Genomic DNA, 19525 nt, shown 5'->3' with positions numbered 1-19525 from the left:
CATTCTGCTTTACCTAAGCTTCCAGCTTTGTTACCGTACATATAGTGAGGGCCAACAGTGCTTGTAATGTTTGCTTTGTAATGTCATGAAAAAGACTTAATTGTTCATGTTCTTTCAATAGGCTTTCTGAATAGAGGTTCCTATTAACCAGCTTTTAAAAATTTGGCTGGAGGCAATGGTAGAAACAATAACAACAACAAAATAGAACAACAAACAAAAGTTCAAGAAAGTTTCAGATTCACATAGCTAACAAACTAACAAATGTTAAATTCATTTAATATAGTGTAAGGCTCAGGAGAGGAAACAGAAGCCTCTATTCTACTGTGCAAGCATTTTTGTCTTTCAGTAACCTCCTGTCTATGTAACAAAATAAATCAGACTTGTCTGCACATGAATACACACACATTCAAGAAGAATAAAGTGATTATTAATTACATATGCTTGTTAGTATGTAGTTATAATAGTAGTGTAATAGGCTAGCTTCTTTGCAACCCTGCATTCAGTTTGGGACCTGTGCAGTATCAGCTTTGTTCTGATGTTTAGCCCAAACAAGCTAACATGTGGATCATGTTGGCATGTATCATACAGTAGAGATTGCTAGTTGCAAGAAACTTTTTAAAAAGGCCTGCTTTTCAGGTAACTGCTAAAGCAAGTTATACATATTAGGTCAGGGAGAGTAAGACTTCCTTTCTCCTTTAAGAGAAAAAGTTGCCAAATTTAACACTTAGAGACTTCTTTTCCAATCTCTTTGACAATATTTCCTTTTTTCCTACCTATAGCATAATTCCTGTGTTGAATTATCCCAACATAAAGCTTGGGTTTCTTTCTAGACTATTAGTAGGTGCTGTGGCCAGCAAGAAAATACAAAGCAGGGAAAAATGACTTGCAGAAAGCCTGTGTTGTTGCACAGGGAGAAAGGGCATAAAGATAAGGTGGCATTTAATGCTCTTGACTGAAGTTTTTAAAGCAGTGGGCTTCAATAGCCATAAATATAGACTGAGGCAGAAATTTTGTTTGAAGAGAAAAACTACAGTTTTCACAACTATGAATTTTCATTTTAAATTTTGACTATTGTATTAGCAAAGAAATATGCTCCAGATGCAGTGCTCTGAGTTTACATGCTTGCCTGTACAGTGCAGATTGCAATCTGAAGATTCACTTGCAATAGTGAAGATTGCTTTCTTCACTAACTAATAAAAAAATGAAACAATTGAATATGCTTTGGGGCAGGATAAATAACCTTTGGAGTCTGCTGACATGGTGTGTAGTGGGCCGCAGTTGGCTGCGCCAAAGGAACAGCTGCGGTAAAGCTAGAGGATCCTTGTGATGGAGTCTGGAGTTCTGCGGAGGGAAGAGCAAAGTAGCAAAGAGTAGCTCAGCCGGTTGTGACAACCTCAGAAAAAGCAGGAAAATGAACATGAATGTTTAGGAAGAACAAAGCAAATGAGGTTAGGGGTGATGAGAGATGGTACAAATATTCTTGCTTGCAAGTCACGAGCTTCCACAGGTAGTATTTCAAACCAAATGCTTATGGCTGTCACATCTGGAAATAATTTCATAATAGAAGGAGCTGGGAGAGAAGTGCATGAATAGAATGATAATACATTTCATGTGTGTAGATTAAGAAGTGACTAATTCTTCTCTGGGGTGGTACTGGATTATCATTGAGGCACTAGTAGAGATGGTAAAATGAGTTCTTGACTGAGAGGAAATTTGGTCATCGAGATTACTAAAATGGCTTTGATATTCTGAAAGCAATTAACTCATAAAAACTGTGGAAACTACAAAGCTAAAGGTCAGTAGTGGGTTTCTTTTTCTCTCTTTTTTTTGATTCCTTGGTTATGGGTCCAAATGCAGAATCTGACAGTAGGAGACAAACACTAAGGAAAAAATAGTATGGCTTTGAATGTTCAACAGCAAAGACTACCAACTACTTAGCTTTATGAGGACAAGGAAACAGTTCCAATCAGAAAGCCTGTAAAGAATTTGAAAATGAAGAGTTGAGCTAATTTTGTCAGGTTTACAGAACTGACTAAGCTTAAGGTATATTAGCATTTTTTTTTGTTTAATATCATGATAATCAGTTAACTGCATGCATTTTTTAATTTAAAAAGTTTTGGTCTTCAAGGTGATTAAAAGTCAAGTCTATACTGTTCATACTGTTTGCAGCTACAGAAAATTTGAAAGTTTTGTCTTCTATAGATTCAGACTTTACAATTTCTTTTCTATTTTATCAGTTGGTACACAAATTTCATAAAACAGTTTTAAAAGGTGACAGGTAATTAAAGAAAGTTATTGCAAGCTTGGTGAAGAGTTCTTGGTATTTTCTAAGTCATTCCAAGGTTAATGTTTTGCTAGAAAGTATTTTTGGAAGAATTAGATAGAAAATCAGTAGGCATAGCAGAACTATTTATTTTATCTGAGAGAGAGGGAGGGAAAAGGAGTTCAGTCTGGACAGAATAAAATGAATAATCTGCTAAGATATAGGAAAAAGGAGATGTTGCCTTATCAGCCTCAGAGTTAGAAAGAAAATAACAACTGGAAAATAAGAAGGATTTGATTCTCAAGATTCAAATCTGCAGGATGAACTTGCCTCTAATGTGAAACTGAAGTATAGCTTAATATTGATATTCCAGCTGCAATATTTAAACCACCTGCAGAACTTAGGCACTTTGAGGTCCATAGACATGTAAGCTTTTGCTGTTAAAGTGCTCTGCGTGCCTACAGTTCTGCTTCTATCTGTATGCAGAAGGGCTGCCACCTCAGCAGGACTGAGCACTCACATTGTACATAAGATCTTAAGTGGAGCTGCAGAATTTTCCACTTAAATTCCCAAAGGGTCTAATATGATAACTGTGGCTTCTAATCTCCTAATTTGTATTAACCTTGAGATCAGCACAAAACCTGGCAGCTGCATTCACTTTCATTTAAAAACACAGTTGCAGGAGTTGAGTACTGTATGCAATTTGGGTAATACATGATTGGTTAGAGCAAATACATCAGAAAATATAAGCAGTTCTGTTCCAGAAAAGCTGTCCTAAGCAGCAGGTAATTTTCCTTTCCTTTACATGAAACTGATGCCATAAAGCTGAGAACTTACATTTCCTTAGGCTGGTAAGAGGAGTCAGGTACAAAATCACAGCCTGGAGCCCAGTAATTAGGTCATTCAGCTGGTATGGGAAATTAGTTTTGGACCCTCTTTCCAAAGCTGTTTATGCAATTTGTATTAAGTGGTAATTGGATAAAAGAGAGAGAGTTCCAGGTGTCCTCAGTCATTACACCTCTACCACTCCTTTTTAAGATTGGAGGTGGACAGCTAGCTCAGAGTTTTAAATAGCTCACTCCAGGAGAAACACTGAAGCTGTAATTTGAATCTGACAGAGAAGAACATTAGGAGTTAAGATCTGTATTGTGCTGCCACATTCTATACTGGCTATTCAGTATGCTGGCTGCAGTTAATCTTATTCTAGGAACAGTATATTGCATAAGGGCTTGGGAGACTCACCTTGGCAATGCTTAAGTCTGGTCCTTGGTCCGGCCAACTAGCTTTGAGTAGCTTTCCCCTTTTTTCCCCAAATCAGAAAAATAATGTCACATTTGGTTTTGTTTTTGTTTTTAATAAATGGTGTTCAGTGGTACTTTTGAAAGATTAGTAAATTATGTTTATTTTTTAGGTGGTATTTAACCTTTAAGCACTCCATATGCTAGAGAAAACAATGGAAATCTATTATGTGAGAAATCTTCAGATTCTGACTCTTAACTGAATAAGGATGACTGATCAACAAGTGAAGTTTTGTAATATCTTGAATAAATTAGCCACATATAGATACAATTAAAATTGAGGGGATATTTTTTTCTGTTTTGAATTTTCTGAGTTGTTGAACTTAAGTCTTAATCAAATTGAATAACTAAGTTGAAAGCAAATTATTATGATGAAATCAGTTCAGAAAAAAGTGTTTTTTTTCTTTAAATGCTCAAGAGTAATAGGAACAGTTTATAGAATATTATAGAAAATGTTCTCAGTAGTGTTCTTTGTCTGATGATACAGCTGAAGAAAAAGTTTAAAAATGTTAAACCAGGTGTTACAACAAATATGTGTGCTTACTTTTTATTTTTAAACAATATTTATTTATATGAGAAAAGTAAAGGAATGTGTGTGGGGGAAGAATGCACATTCATATACAAGAGTGCACATTGATACACATCCTTAAAGTTATCTGATATTTTATGGAACGATATTCCAGGTATTAGATAGAAGTGGAGACACCATCCTCCTTACTCTGCTCTTGCTCACACTGTTCAGTGCAGTGTGACTTCTCTAACTGGTTCCTACCACAATTCAGAATTTGAAAACTACAGCATTTGAAGAAAACTTGGACAGTGAATATGGAAGTATATAATCTCTCTCTTGCTTTAAAAAGAAGGTAGTTCTTTTTTTCCATTGTGCCATAAATAAGCATGGGTTTCTGGTTTGATTTTATTTTATCCATCCACTTGATATATATCCATCCCTTTGTTAATATGGAATTGGATCTTTAAACCTTCATCTATTATTATTTCTTGCAATTCATAATCATTTGATGAAAGCTCAGATTCATGGCCATTTCTTTTAAATAAAGAATTTAGCCAGCTGCTTAAGGTATGCAGAATTTACTCTGTTCAACAGCTCATTTCACATCAGCATATGCCTGGGGATACCTGATGTATTGAATGGTCTTGCTACCAGTTATACTTGAGGAAAATACTTTCATCACTTATACTATAAAGAATTTTTGGAAGATATAATCAATTGTATATGATTTAAAAAATATATAAATATGTGCTTCTTTGACATCTGCTAAGAATGGAGAAAGTAATCTTTACTCAGCTCCATATCATCTTTATGTGAAACCAGTTTCTCCAGTCTAGAGACTTTTGTATTAATTTACCAGATCTTGACAGCTGGGTTGTCCTGCTGTTGCAGGCTGAAGTTATGCCATTTAATCAACATCTTAACATGTTTAATTTTCAACATGGGTCTACTTAGCCTATAAATCCAATGCTTACAGTCAGTCTGGCTAATATTTCAACAGTTGGTTGTGCTGACTTCAAGTGGCTACAACTCTTAATATTTCAATTACAAGAATTTGTAGAAGACTTGGTTTTAGCTTTAGCTACTTGAGCCCTTACCAAAGACATCATTCCTGTTTCTGGAAAGGCAGCATTATTACTTAGCCCATTTGTCAGGTAAGTGGCCTCATATGTCCTAAAGCCCTGGGTCTTCCTTTTTCCTCATAATAATTACTGGTTAATTAAGTTAGTCCTAGAAGTATAGAGTCCACTTGGTGACTTGAAATGCAAAGGAAATAAATTAGCTGTTACTTTGAAAAGTCTTGGAAAGACTTCTTGAGAGCTGCTGTTCTGCATAGAAAATTGTAAAAATATTTGAAAAGAACTGACATGAATATGGGTAGAATAAAACTGAGACCACTGGTAATAGCTCAAACTTATTTCTAAGACTAATAGCTTAAAGACAATAAATACATACCTATAAAATAATCAATCAAGGATAAAATGAAAACAAAAAACCAAAAAAATTAAACAATTTAAAGCACAGAGAATGGAAGATAAATGATTGTCTTACTGTTGAGAAAATCTTATAGTACAAATCAAGGGAAGCTTATCTTCACACACCTACATAGGCTGACTTTTTACTCCGTTTTTCTAAGAAGCACTATGGAAGTGTGTTGATACTGTTATTAATACAGTACTGTCAATACATTAAGTAGTGTGGCTGTACATGGAATTTTTCAAGAAAGATAGATCATGGATGTCTTTATAACACAGAAAAATGTATTTTAAGATGTTATATCTTGAGCTTTGATTCATTAATTCACTAGCTCCCATTTAAGAGTAACAGTAGTTGCTTTGAAGGGGTATAATGAATTACTGATCCAGTCTTAAAAGACATTGTCCCTATCTAGAGGTTTTCTTTTTTTATTTTCTAAGCACTGAAAAACTGTTAAACTTCATGTGCAGTCTAAACTCTTCAGATAATCAGTTCCCCCCATCCCTTTTTAGATTTAGGGTTTTTCAGTCTTCTCACTTGGAGCCTTTCCATAAACTGAATTCTCCCTCCTGGCACTTTTCCCAGACTAAGTTTGAAGGGTGGTGGGTTTTTTTGTTCTTTGTGTTTTTTTTGAGTCCTAATCATCTAGACACTCCCTTAATCAGACCCAGGTTAGTCTAATAATCCCTCACAGTTGTCTGGCAGATAGGCAGTCTTCTCACCGGGACCAAAGGTTTGTAGTTCCTGGTGCAGAAAATATAGCCATCTGGGTTTCTTGTAACATCTCCTCCCAGACATTGAATTTTTGGGGGGAACATTTTCCTCTTCTGCTGGCTGTTGCAAATATTTCTTCAGTCTCTTTCTTTTTCTGTGAATGTGCTGTCCCAATTTCCTCTTGTGAAATAAGGAAATAATAAGCTGTTTCCATAGGTGAGGCGTTTCTACTAGGATCTTGGTCAACAAGTAGAATTGAAAAATGCCATAGTGGGTGAAAGTGTAAGATCTTGTAGCTGAAAGCTACAGAGATACCAGAAATGATCTTCAGAGATAGCAGAAATGAAAATTGCCCCATGTTTGTAGGGCAATAAATATGAGTCTAACATAAAAAAGGAAAGACCAGAGTGACAATAGAAAGGACTAACCTGGGAAACACTATTGACTTTAGCTTGAAACCTAAACCATCCTCAGATTGGAGTTTCTCATTGTAGACAGAACCCCTGTCATCTTTTTGAGTAAGCATCCCATAAAGTAAAACGTCTTAGTAGTCTGAGGAGTGTGGCTGTACCTGTTAATTGGTATTAGCTAACTACAGCTTTGATCATGAAGAGAGCTTATTCACTGAGGTCAGCAAACCCATTCCTATTGCATAAAATAAGGAATAAGTCTTTGCCTAGTATTGAGGCCAAAGAAAGCATTTCCTGACTGAATTCATTTAGTTTGGAAGTATATTTGAGGAGAAGTGAAATGAGAAAGAAAGGAAGGAGGAGACTTTTTAGGAGGAAGTTACTTAGTTGTATCACAGGCAGTTTCTCTTTGGTGAGATTGAGTAATCTTTGTAGCTGAGTGGAAGGACCCAAGTGAAAAGAGATGAATGCTGGTCAGGCAATGATGTTGTTCTTCACCTAGCATCATTTCCCTTTCTAAGCTCAATCTTCTCATAATTTTGCTCTTTTGTTTTTGTCCACATGTCACTTGCTAAATATCTGTAACTTCATACAGATACTTTCTTTACATGCATTCTGGCAGGAAAGTACAGCTTGCAAAAACAGAATGGCAGGAAAGGGACACAAGGCACAGCCTGTTTCTTCCTTCTGGATCTCACATCATAACATACACTAGCCTGCCAGACAATATAGTGTAGTTGCAATTTAAAGGAGCAATTTGATCCTGCTAAAAATGCAGAGAGGTGTGTTTTCCATGTTAAGCTACAGGAGAGAGCTGTTTGCATGTGTCTACATGTGATAGAACAGGAAAGTTAAAAACAAGCAGTGGAAAGGTCAGCAGAAGTAATAACACCAGTAGCAATAAAAAACTACCAGGAAATGTCTAGTGATTTTTTTTTTTTGGTAGTGAGAACATCAAAAAGAAGGAAAATAATCCAGGTAAAAAGACCAGAGTAGCACTGGCACTGGTAACAGCCAGCCTACTGCTACAGGAGTGCCACAGACTTTTTGAACTTCCCCTCATCAGGCAGTCTCTCTTTTTCCTATCTCCTACACATTTTCATTCTGGAATCTCCTTTTTTAAAATTTCCTTTGTGGCAAGCTCACTTGAAGGCAGCCAACTGAGTAAGCAGAGTTTTTTTCTTATTTTCATGCATGAAGCAGATGCTGATCTTTCTCTACTAGCTTCAAGAAAGCTTCAATACCAAGGTGTGCATTCTTCAGTAATGTCATTCAGGAATTATGCCAGATGTGCTCATAGTGCAGAGCAGGCCTGTTAAAGGATGAATAATTCTGTGTGTTTCTGAGCTGTGTTTCTTCCAGGTTCTAGTTTTTGTAAGATTTAATGTTATGCTTTTCTTTTCTTTTCTTTTTTTCCTTGAATAATACATTTTTCTACTCAGTCTAATTAGCAAGCTGCTAAGAACACCTTTTCTGCTGTATGTTGCATATACAATATTTATAATATATCTAAATCTTAACTACACTTCCAGTGTGCTTAAATCAAAGAGCTGTTACTGTATTAAAAAAGATTTCAAGATTGAAAATCGCTGATTAACAGAAGGGATGGAAAAGGAGTGTCCCTTCTGGCCTCTTATTTTCAGATCTACATTAGGACTTTTAATTCAGAGGGCGTGATTTCTCATTATTCCCAACTAGTTTGTGTCCTTTGAGTCACTTCTGTGCTTCTCTTCTCCTTAAAAGGATAGACTGTGTTCTTCTTCAGAAAAGAAATTGTTTAAAACACCACATCTAACATCAGAAGTTATAGGCACCACAAATCTTTTGTCTTAGAATCACTCAGGGAAACCTCTGAGGAAGCTTCATGAGTTTGAGATTTCTGCCTGAGGCACTCTTGACTCCTGCAAATAGTGATTGCGTGCATTTTATCATGCTCCATACTTGTCTCATGACTCTCATTAAACGCCCACAAATATTTTGACTTGGCTTATGCGTTCTGACTTACCAATGAGTGCTAAAATACCTGTTCCATTGAATGCCACATAGCCTCTTAATTATTTTTGTATTGCTAGAAATGTATACTTATACTGGTGAATGGAACGCTGATTTGGGTCATTGTTTTGGTTAACCAATTTTAGAGTCAAAGCTGGATTAGAAATATAAAGATGGGACATTGAAGAAGAACTTCAGAAATATTTTTGCACATGGGAGATTTCTGTAGTCATAGACCATCATATTTTAATGAGCAATGAAAAAACCAGTCTCCTAATAGCAACCTCCTAGTGTTCCTTCTTCAGTCTTTTCTCTTTCTCCTCCTCCTTTTTTTCTCTTTTTTCTTCCTTCTCTTTTCTCTTCCATCTCTTTTCTCTTTCTGAATGCGCAGAAGAAAAATAAGAGTTTCAATAAGCCTGTATTGACCTCCAAAGGAGAAATTTAGTTGGGAATCACTAAGTTTCTCCCTAGATTCTGGAGTTTTCAGTTTCTGAATTTTGATGAGAATCCATCAAATAAATTGAGGCCAGGCTGAAAAGTCTAGCTAAGGATAGGATAAAGGGAATAGAAAGCCCTACTCACTTAATACTCTTCTATAATGTTGGATGCTTCTAGATATAGCAAAATAAAATACTTCTTATTGATGTTTTACTGCTAATCCTTGTTGCTTTAAGGAACTGTCAGATTGTGTATGTGTATATGCAAACCATTAACTGTCATATTAATTACTGCAGGAAAGAAAATATCGCTGTATGTCCGAAGGTGTAATTTTTGCCTTACTTGCTTATTATTTTGAATTCAAATTTTGGAAAGGAGGACAAAGTGAAAATATCAATTGTGACCTTAGTGTACTTAATGCACCCCTGTGTCCACTGGTACTGGCCAGCTTTGCATACTGTGCATGGTTCAACATCTAGTGCTTCACTAAACGCATAAAAGGGAGAGTGGTTCTGTTAAGGAGGGTTGTAAAGAAAGCTTTTCCCTAACATTGGCAGCTCTAATGATCATTAATGACCTCGGCTCCTCTCGTTCTGCTGTCCATGCAGAGTGGTTCCTTAGTTCTGTAAGGCATGTGGTCAGTGACAAAAGATCATGCCTGACATGAGGGAATGTGGAAGAACAAAATCTATTTTCTTTTCCCCTTTACCAGCATGATGATGTCACTTCAGACACAAATGGGGAGGAGAAATGTAGCTGGTCCATATCAAGGCTTAGACTTGAGTCTGAGATTTTTAAAATACTTAGGCACTTAACTCCCTCTGAGGTCTTTCTCCTCTGAGATGACCTCAGTCCTGCAAGCATTATAGGATTTACTATTCATACTTTAAATAGTAAGCAAATATTACTTCAGCTCCTGGGTAGAGGGTGGACAAAGCGAGGTAATTTTTACCTCTTTAAAAAAGAAAGAACTAATCTAGGAATGGTAAAACTAGCCATCTAAAGCACTTAACGATGAGCAATGGCACTAGAATCCTTTTACTTGACAAATCTATCAATCAAACCTGAAAAAGTGTAAATACTGTGTGGAGGAGTATATTATAAATGCAAGAGTAAAGAATAATTCTCTCTGAGTTTAAAATAAAGCTTGGCTATGATCTGTTTATTTTGTATCACCCCAGGTGCTTGAACAGTGAAGGAATTAAGCCTCTTCTCATTTCTGTGTTTACTGAGCTACTGGAGGTACCAAATGAATTTTCAGCAAGCATCAGTATCATAATTTGTCCCCGCTGTCCCTGAGCAGCCAGTAACAGTGCAGCCTGGAGATGTACCAGTAAAATTAGTTTCTTGATTTAGAAGAGGAAATTATAACAATAGATACTTAGCTGGAATAAACTGGCATGGCTGCATTTAAATTTAAGAGGTCTGTCACTTTACCCCAGCGGAGATTCTGCTGTTTCTTCCTTAGGATAGGACTGTTGCATGTAACCTTAAGACAGCAGCATTCCACATGTTTTTAGGGTGTTGCAATGTCTGTGAATGGGCAGAAGTGCTGTTTTACAATAAAATTTATGTCTACTTATTTTTTAGGAAACAGTAGTCTTTGGAGAAAGAGTTATAGAAGTAAAGAACCAAGGAGATAGGAAGAAGAATGGTATAGTATGCCAAGTGATCTCAGTGGGACACTTCCCTTACCCTTCCTCCTATTTCATCTGAGTTTATTCTTTCTCTGTGCCGCAGCCTCAGTCACCCCATCATGTGGGAAGGCTGGACTAGAAAACACACACCCATGCCCAGACAAACGCGCACATGGCTTTTAAAAGTTCTAATTTACTTAAACCAATTATATGGTAAAATATAACACTTGTGATTGTTGAGTCTTCACTAGCAGCATGTGGTGAACGGCAAATCAAAAAACTGCTTTTTCTCTACCAAAGATGAGGGAGAACCTGCTGCAGATAAGTAGTGACACTGCTCAGGCACAACACCCTTGACTGCAGAGCAGTTCCTGTCTCTGTTCTTCTGTTCTTTCTGTGTTCTTGTAGAGACTGCAAGTGCGTGCGTGCGTGCGTGTATGTATCTTTTTAATACATATAGCTTCTTGTTATCCCCTCTGTATTTTTACCATATACGAGATGTTGTGCATATGTTGGATACCTGTTCTTTGTTCTCTTGATAAGCAGTTACAATCAGCTCTCAAAGTTGCATTCCTTTAGTGCCCGGTAATTGACCATTTATGATTTGTATGTATATTCCTGGGCACTCTGTTATCATTGTGTGCCTGTGTTATTAAGGTCTTGGCTATCATCCTGTGCTGCTCTTGTGAGCCTCTGCTACCAGTTCAGGACCACTAACTTTTTGTTAAAGTGGTGGCAGTTTTCTTAATGATAGTAGCAAAAACAAATTTAGTAAGAAATAATTGAAGACCATCTTGGAGAAAATATCCTGGACCTACATGTGGCATCAGAGGATTTAATTCCATAGCTACAGAGTGCAACATAGTGCAGATTAAGATGGTGCTTACAAATAAACTCAACAGGATCAGTTTTGTGTATTAGCTAACTTTCGGGATGCCACTGGGAAAACCACTGTATTGACAGCCATTTAACTGGATGAATTGCAGGCTCTGGTGTTATTTTAAAGTAACTGTAGTGTAGCATTTGTTTCTGCAATATATGAAAAGACAGTTCTATTAGTAAGCTGTTAATTAATATCCTTGATTCAGGAGGAGACAACTAGGGTGATGTAGTGCATGGTCTTGCCTTCCCTTGGCCATTAGCTGAAGCTTTGGTGACCCTCCTCCATCTTCCAGGATTATCAGCTGCATGGTTTATCCATCGGTCTGTGCAATGTATATCAGCCTCCAGCCAGTCTGTGCTGGGCTTTTGGAAGTTGGGTTGATGACTGGTTTCTTTCTCTGTTCTGTGTAATGTTTGTCTGACTTATCATTTCCCCTTCTTCCTTGGTGGTCTCTGGCTACCCAGGCTTTGTGGTATGGAAGATGCTTTTGGTGGCCTTTGTTAGGTGGTGGCATTAGCTCTGCTTTATTCTGCACTGCCCCTCCAGCAAAAGTAGAGACAGTTATTATGAGATGTGGTAAAATAAATTTGTTAGTTTCTTGTTAGGTGGAAGGCAAGATACACACTAGTAATATGCAAAAATCAGGGTGGAGAAATAGAAACAGAGAAACTGTGCCAGATCTCAAGTCATAAATATGAAGGACTTCGGGAAGGTGTCGAGATGAGCACTTCTAAAATGCTGGCTCAACTGTGTGCTGTTGCTCTTCAGGAGAAAATCCCTGCCATGCTGCTTAAAGTTAATGACTGACCTTGTGTCCAAGCTTAATTAAGTCACTAAGTATATTGTCTAACTTGCAAAGTTATGATGTTGTTAACAAAACAAAACAGTTCTTTTAGAAAATTCACCATTCGTATGAAGAAATATTTTTTTATAGGGAGGAAGGGAAGCAATTTATTTTATTTATATATCTTTTGTTTCTATTTGATTGCCAATCCCTCTGTTCTTCTCTTGTAAGAAAATAAAAATAGATCTGCAACTCTGTTCACAATTATTTTTTTTTAAAGCCTTTGATATAATTAAACCAGTTCCTGTTTCTCTCCTCTGTTCTTTAGAGCTTTTTCTTTGATAATTCTAAGTTATCAAGCTAAGTGTGTTTTTGTTTAAGCAAAGTTTTCCGTTGTTTTTCTCTGGAGGTTTACATCTTGATAGGTATCAGCATGGTAAAGACAGACTCAAACATTGACTTAAAGATGTTATGTTTCAGCTGGGAGATTTGTAGGAAGCTAGAGAAGAGATTCCTTTGAAGTAACCAGACTTAAGAATCTTGGACTGTAAAGAAATTGCTTTAATATAACCCTTAAGGGTTATAATGCATACACTTTATTATAGCCCCTGAGGCTGTTTGATTCTCTTTTTTTTTTGCATCTCTGCTGATAAAGACTTGTCTAATTTGTATAATTTGCACTGGAGCTATGAAGGAAAAAGGACCGAACACACTGACAGAGCAAAGACTTGAAACATATTTCTTCCATAACCAGCAACGGGTCTGGGCTATTGATTGAATTTGTGTCAGCTTTTCCAGGGCTTTTTTTTTTTTTTTTTTTTTTTTAATTGTTTCACTTTGTGAATTTAACTATTCCTCAGGCAAGAGAGATGGTTTTCTCTAGAGGAGAGTGGGCAAGATAAATCTCAGGGATGTGAGAGAGCTGGGCTCAAGTTCCTGTCGCTTCAGTGCCCAGGGTAAGTATGTGAGCTCTCTGGGCTCATTTGCGTGCACTTGCTCACCTTGGCTTTTTCTGTGCCCTCTTCCCCACTCCCTTATTTTTACCTGAAACCTCTTCCTCAATCTAAAACCTTTGTCAAGGGAGGCTTGACAGTACTTTCCAGAGAGGTTGGCTTTTGTCAGATATGCATTTTTGAAATGAAAAGTTTTGCTGGGAGAAAGCCCCAGCAGCTTTGATTTGCAATTTAATTCTTGTTTCCACTTACAAGAAAAGGAAATGTATATTGCGGGGAAGCTGAGCGCTCTGTCACCCTTATTCTGTACTGGCTCCAGAGCCAAGACTGTGAGAACGGCAGCTGTGTCTTTCTTCAGTTTTGTGGTTCTTTCCAGTCATGCTTTCTGTTGTGGTGCCTTGTGGAAAAATAATAAAGTACAACAAAAAAAATCACTCTAATGTGGTTACAACGGGTCTTCTTTGCAGATTAGCTTTATTTTAAATGTGGTCTCCAAGCAGAACATCAACAAATAGTATAAGGATTTATTTCAGATTAATCTCAGCAAAACAATGCATTTGTTCCAATGGATTTAATTCCTATTTTTAAAACGTAAGGCAGCCACGCCTGCGTTTTATGTTGGGTATTGATCTGAATATTAAGATTGAAGAGAGAAGGCGATCATTTACTTCTCCTTCTTTCCCAAACATGCAATGGTAAAATACAGTTTCAGCTGGCATATCACAGCATCCTGGAATGAATGCAAACAGACTCTAACATGCATTAGCTAGAAATCTTTGATTCCTTGCAAGAGGAATGGCTTCTGCAGGGCTGCTGAGATGTATCTTCAGACCTTCCTGGCTTGATACTTGCATATCATTGCCATATGTTTAGCAAAATACTTCTTGGTATTATCAGCTCTGATTTAATTTGTGCATAGAAGCAAAAAGAATGAGGAAATGCCATTCATTTCATATTTTATTTATATATCAAACTACTTTTAGTAAAGACATCTAGAAACTGTTTGCATGACATTCTGGGTGCGTAGAGACTCCTTTTGATTAAAAAAGAAATTAATTCATGCTAACTGGGGTTCTGGCCATTAGTGTTTTTTAAAAATAGATGGGAGTGGCTCGAGAAAAACATGATAACACAAATATTGTTCAAATTACATTTTTTAAATTAAAGTTTTAGTATGAAACCACTACTAACTTAAACCAAACTCAAAAACTGTAGAGGTTCTTATTGATTTGACTGAGATGCCTTTTGTTTGGTTGCTTGTTTTTTGGGGAGGGAGGGACAAGAGTTGGTAGTTAAACATAACTTGGCCTAAAATGGTCAAGGCTGTAATATTTTAGGCTAAAGTAGTAATATATTTTTGCTAGCCATGTATAACTGGACAACCAGAGATGTAGCAAAACAATGGGTGGGTAGAACCCATTAGAGAAATCTTGGTTAAATTATGTTTTGCTGCTCAGAAACATCTGAGAGATGTTTCAGAAAAGTGTAAAAAAAAAAAACAAAAACAAACCCCAAACCCATCTAAACAATTATGAGATGCCTCATTTCAAACTTTTCAGCTTGAGGATTTCTCTATTTCATAATAGCTGACCTGGGTGTTTTCTGGATCTCTCTCCAAATTAACTTTTCTTGAAGCACAGTATCCAAAACACAGAACAATGATTAAGATTATACCAGCTTTGAGTAAGAACAACAATATTCTGGCCCCTTACTTCACAGTGGTTTCATGCTTAGCTTTTTATCTATTAACTGAGGTATCTTAGCTTCATTTATTCAATCCTAGGAATGAGAATTCTTGTTTTTAGGGCACTACTGTAATACTTCTCCTTGAAAATAAAACAAAACAAAAGATAATGCCTGATATTTCTCAGTAGTTGTATCTCATATAAATGAAAAGAGTATTTGCTTTGATCTTTGTCAATATATGATGCAATCCAAGCCTTGGAAAGTAAGATTAAAGAAAACAGTTTCTGAATCAGTGTAGGTGACTTCAGAGCTTGTTGAAAGGTATAAACTGCTAAGAGCTGACACAGAAGACCTTGATCTCTTTGCTAAGATTGCACACTACCTTTTGCAGTCCTGAAATACATATTGTTCTGTTTTTGAAGATCTTCAGCTTAGGATTCTGTATCTTTTTGATGCGTGTAAATGAACAGGATGAGGACATTTTAGATAACTGTTTTGATCAGAAATAACGTTCGTTTTACGGTTGAAGACGTTAGAAGGGAAAGTTTGCATACGGTTTAAAGCACTGGCATGGAATAGAGGAAATCTACTCTTAATTCCTGGTGGCAGATTTCCTTGATGGTTTTAGATAAGTTTTTTTTTTTTTGTTTTGGTTTGGTTTGGTTTTGCAGATTGTCTCCCTCCAGTTGTTTTCGCAATGTGATTCATGGAACAGCCATGCAAACGTTTTTACTGCTTAAGGGATAAATGGCAGGAGGCCAGAATGACTGGCTGGCATTGCTGTTGCTCCAAAAACAGTCATGTTATGAAACTATAGTCTGAGTACATCTACCAGAGATCTATATCTCTAAAAAAATAAGGGCATTTCTCTTCCAGCTTGTAAATGGTTGTGTACTGCATCAAGAACAGCAGAGTTTCATTCTCTCAGACTTTATAGTAACAAAAATAATAAATTAGTGAAATGCATTGTCTATGTTTGAGTATTTTGCATAATGGTGATACTCGAAAAATGTTCACAAAATATAGTTTATATTACCTTCTGGTTTTCAGAAAAAGAATTGAAGATTCATAGGCAACAAAGACACTTAGATATCATAACGGTGAGGACAAAACTTTAGACAAACATATTTCAAAGTGATTATATGAAGAACTGAAATGATAATCCTCTTTTTTAGAAGTGTACTTTTGGAATGGAAAAATCACCATCTGTACCTGCATATACTTATCCTTTGAGTCCTAGGCTGCTTCTTGCTGACATTTATTTGAATGTCGTTAAACTTTTCAGCAAGTTTGGGCATCAGTTATGCCCAGGATGGTATTGGTTATGTCCCTGTTTTTGCTCAAATAAGCTGAACAGTTTCAATTAGAAATGTATCTGCAAATAAATCTAACATTGCTATTTCTTCAGATTGCTAAATGCTGCCTTATTTTCATACTTAAAAGCATGGCTGTCAGTTGCACAAGACCCCAGTGTTCTGGATGCAGCTCTTTTCCAAAGAAGAGGTGGAGCCAGGCAGGCACTTGAGCTGTTTGTAAGCCATCCGAAAAAATGATTTGCTTCTTCTAATCAGCCAAATATGTGTTTCTTTAATTTTGTACATTGCAATTGTTTTCATTTTTCTATAGTAGGAATAAAATGAGCTAGCTGCTGTAATATTCTATATATATTCTCCTCCTGTCTCGGAGGTCAGGAAGAAACATGCTGTTGATTTCTGTGGTTATAGATAGTGAATTTCTTCCAGCTGAAAAGTTCTTTGAAGTCTGTTAAAGCCATCATCATAAACAAGGCAACAATAAATGGTTGTTAGAGACCGAAATTACTGCAACAGGTTTAATTTTGCAATATATATATTTCATTTGTAGGGTTCTACAGTTTGATAAATAAGTGTAAAAATCAGTAAATTTATAATACTAGCTCAGTACATACACAAATTAAATTTTGTTACAAAATGTCAGTAATTTCTGTAATTTTTCTAGGGCTTCATTTTTTTCATATGTTGCATGAGGAAGAACAGATTTTAGAGTCTTGTTAGGAGCTGCTAACAAAAGGTGTGGATATGAAATTTGATGTATTTTTTTTTTTTAAATGCAATACCCTTCCACAGGTAATGTCTACAGCAGCTTTCTTTTTGTCTATCTTGCGCAGAGATTCAAAACACAGTAGGGTACTTTATCAGCTTGCTGCCTCATTTACTCCACACTGTATGTTTTTCTTTTAAAAGTTTCAGATCAAAAACTATGAGGATTCTGATTCATTCAGGGTTGCCATCATAGGCCTTCAAAGTGACTCATGGGGAAAAGAGAGCTTGAAGTGCTTTTGGTAGATTTCTTCTTCCAATTTGAACATGTTACGGTTACAAGGGCAAAAAATCTTCACTTGATGATTCTCGATGGTATACTCTACACTTGATTTGAGTGCGTTGACTGCTGTTGAGGGAAGTTCCTTATTCCAGAGGATCTCTGAATTGCAAAGTGGAAAGAAAAAATATGTCCATGATTTGACTGTTACTGCTACTTTTGTGCAGTAGCAACAAAAATATGGTCAAAGAATTAAAATAGCCCTAGAAGTGTGACTGGTTTATTTTATTACAAAATGCCATTTTAAAAAAATATAGTGGTTTATGCTAGCCTTATAGACTTTAAGAACATTTTCTTTTTTTGGGGGGGCTAGTACTGAATGGTGACTTCATGCCCACATTCACATTGTAAATTAATAAAGCAAATAAGAGATGTAAGAAATGAAAGTCAGAGTAACTAACTTGTCTCTAACAAAAAAGAGTCCTTTATGCTTTTAAATGCTATATCCTCCAGTTGAAAAATCACATAAAAGGATTATTACATAATTAGTAATTAAAATTAAAAAAAAACTGTTAGATTTCAAATCTCTGTGACACTTTTCTTCTGTGGGTTTCACTAAGTTTAGAATTCTGAACCCAAATGAGTCTCTTCACTTTCTAGTACTGGAAAGAAAAAAGATCTACTTGTCTCAAAAAGGGTATTTTCTGTCATCATGGCAACTGAGTTTGCACACTGTACCTGCAGAAACCTTGCCGGAGATGAATTATATCACATTTCAAATATTTAAAGTAAATATATTAAAGGCTAGAAGTCTAGAATTTTCATAAGAAATATTTTACAGTATTTAATCCTAACTTCAAACTATATAGATTGAGCACCGTGCTTTACAATGCCACCTTCATGTTGTTTCTTGAGACTAAAATGTTAGCACTTCCAGTAACATAGGTTTCCAATAGCAGTTATCTCTTTTCTTGGCTGTCCTAAAAAATGTGTGTACCCCAGAAATATGTTACTGTTTTTCATAGGAAAGACGAGCAAAATTTTATTGCACCCTTTTGTAAAATTTAGCAGTGTATCACTGATATGAAAATTCGATGATCTGGCCCTGAGTTTGAACTCTCCCTCCTGCAGTCTGCAGGAGCTCAGAGCATGACCAAGAATTCCCTGAATAATTTTGACTGGTCTGTGGTACTATATAAAAATAGCACCGACTGACTTTGGAGAAGACCCAGTGTTCAGACCTTCAGAGGAAATCTAGGCCAACTTCGCTTGTGGTCCCTATGGGGATGGGGTGGATGGTGGAAACTGGAAGGGAGAGGTATTTGTGTTTAAGTGGCTAGGGTTCAGGAGGCCAACTCCTGACTCAGCCTTGAAAAAGAAAGAATTAATTAAATTTTCCAACTCAGTATGCACTCAACTGGATTTGAGAGAATTTTTTTTTTCCCCAGAGATCTATGGTAGTTAGGTACTCAGTTTCTGTTTGAGTTCATAACTCTCTGAAACTTCTTTGAAAATCCAAGATTATGTTAATAGAAAAAGATTATTTCTGATAAAAGTCTGAGCTGGTTTCTCTTCTTAAATCAGAATATTTTTGGGGACTCTTGCTGCCATGTGACTCAACCATAGTTATTCCACATCTAAACATTACACTACAGCCAGAGACTAAAAACTGCCATTTGGTCCTAAATGTGATTCCAAGCTGAAAATAATTATGACACGACATTCACTGGTTTACTTCAATTTCTTTTTTTAGCATCATTAAGTGAGGGAATCCTTCCAGCATTCCTAACTAGACACCATTTGGTAAAAGAGTATATCACCAGGTATAAAATCACTCTTTTAATTGAAATGAATCAATTAATAGTGTGATACCACCTGTAGAATTGCTGTCTCTGACGAGGATGTTATTTTGACCTGCTCAGCTGTTAGAATTAGGCATATTCAGATGACTTGTGTATTTGCATTCCTTCCTACTAACATATTTTTCAAGCAAATCCTTTTCCTGACCCTTCAACTGTTGGATATATATCTAGTTAGCTAATAAATTTAGGAGATCAGTTTATCCACGTTTATGTAGAGCACAACTTTGTAAACTGTAATAGGTAGTTTATGTATGTGTGTGCGTTACTTTAGAGGCATTTTTCAGATTCTCTAGACTTAGTTGAGAGTATTGTATTGGAAT

This window comes from Dromaius novaehollandiae, chromosome 2 (genome assembly GCF_036370855.1).
Source record: "Dromaius novaehollandiae isolate bDroNov1 chromosome 2, bDroNov1.hap1, whole genome shotgun sequence".
NCBI lineage: Eukaryota > Metazoa > Chordata > Aves > Casuariiformes > Dromaiidae > Dromaius > Dromaius novaehollandiae.
This window is presented reverse-complemented; position numbering follows the sequence as displayed.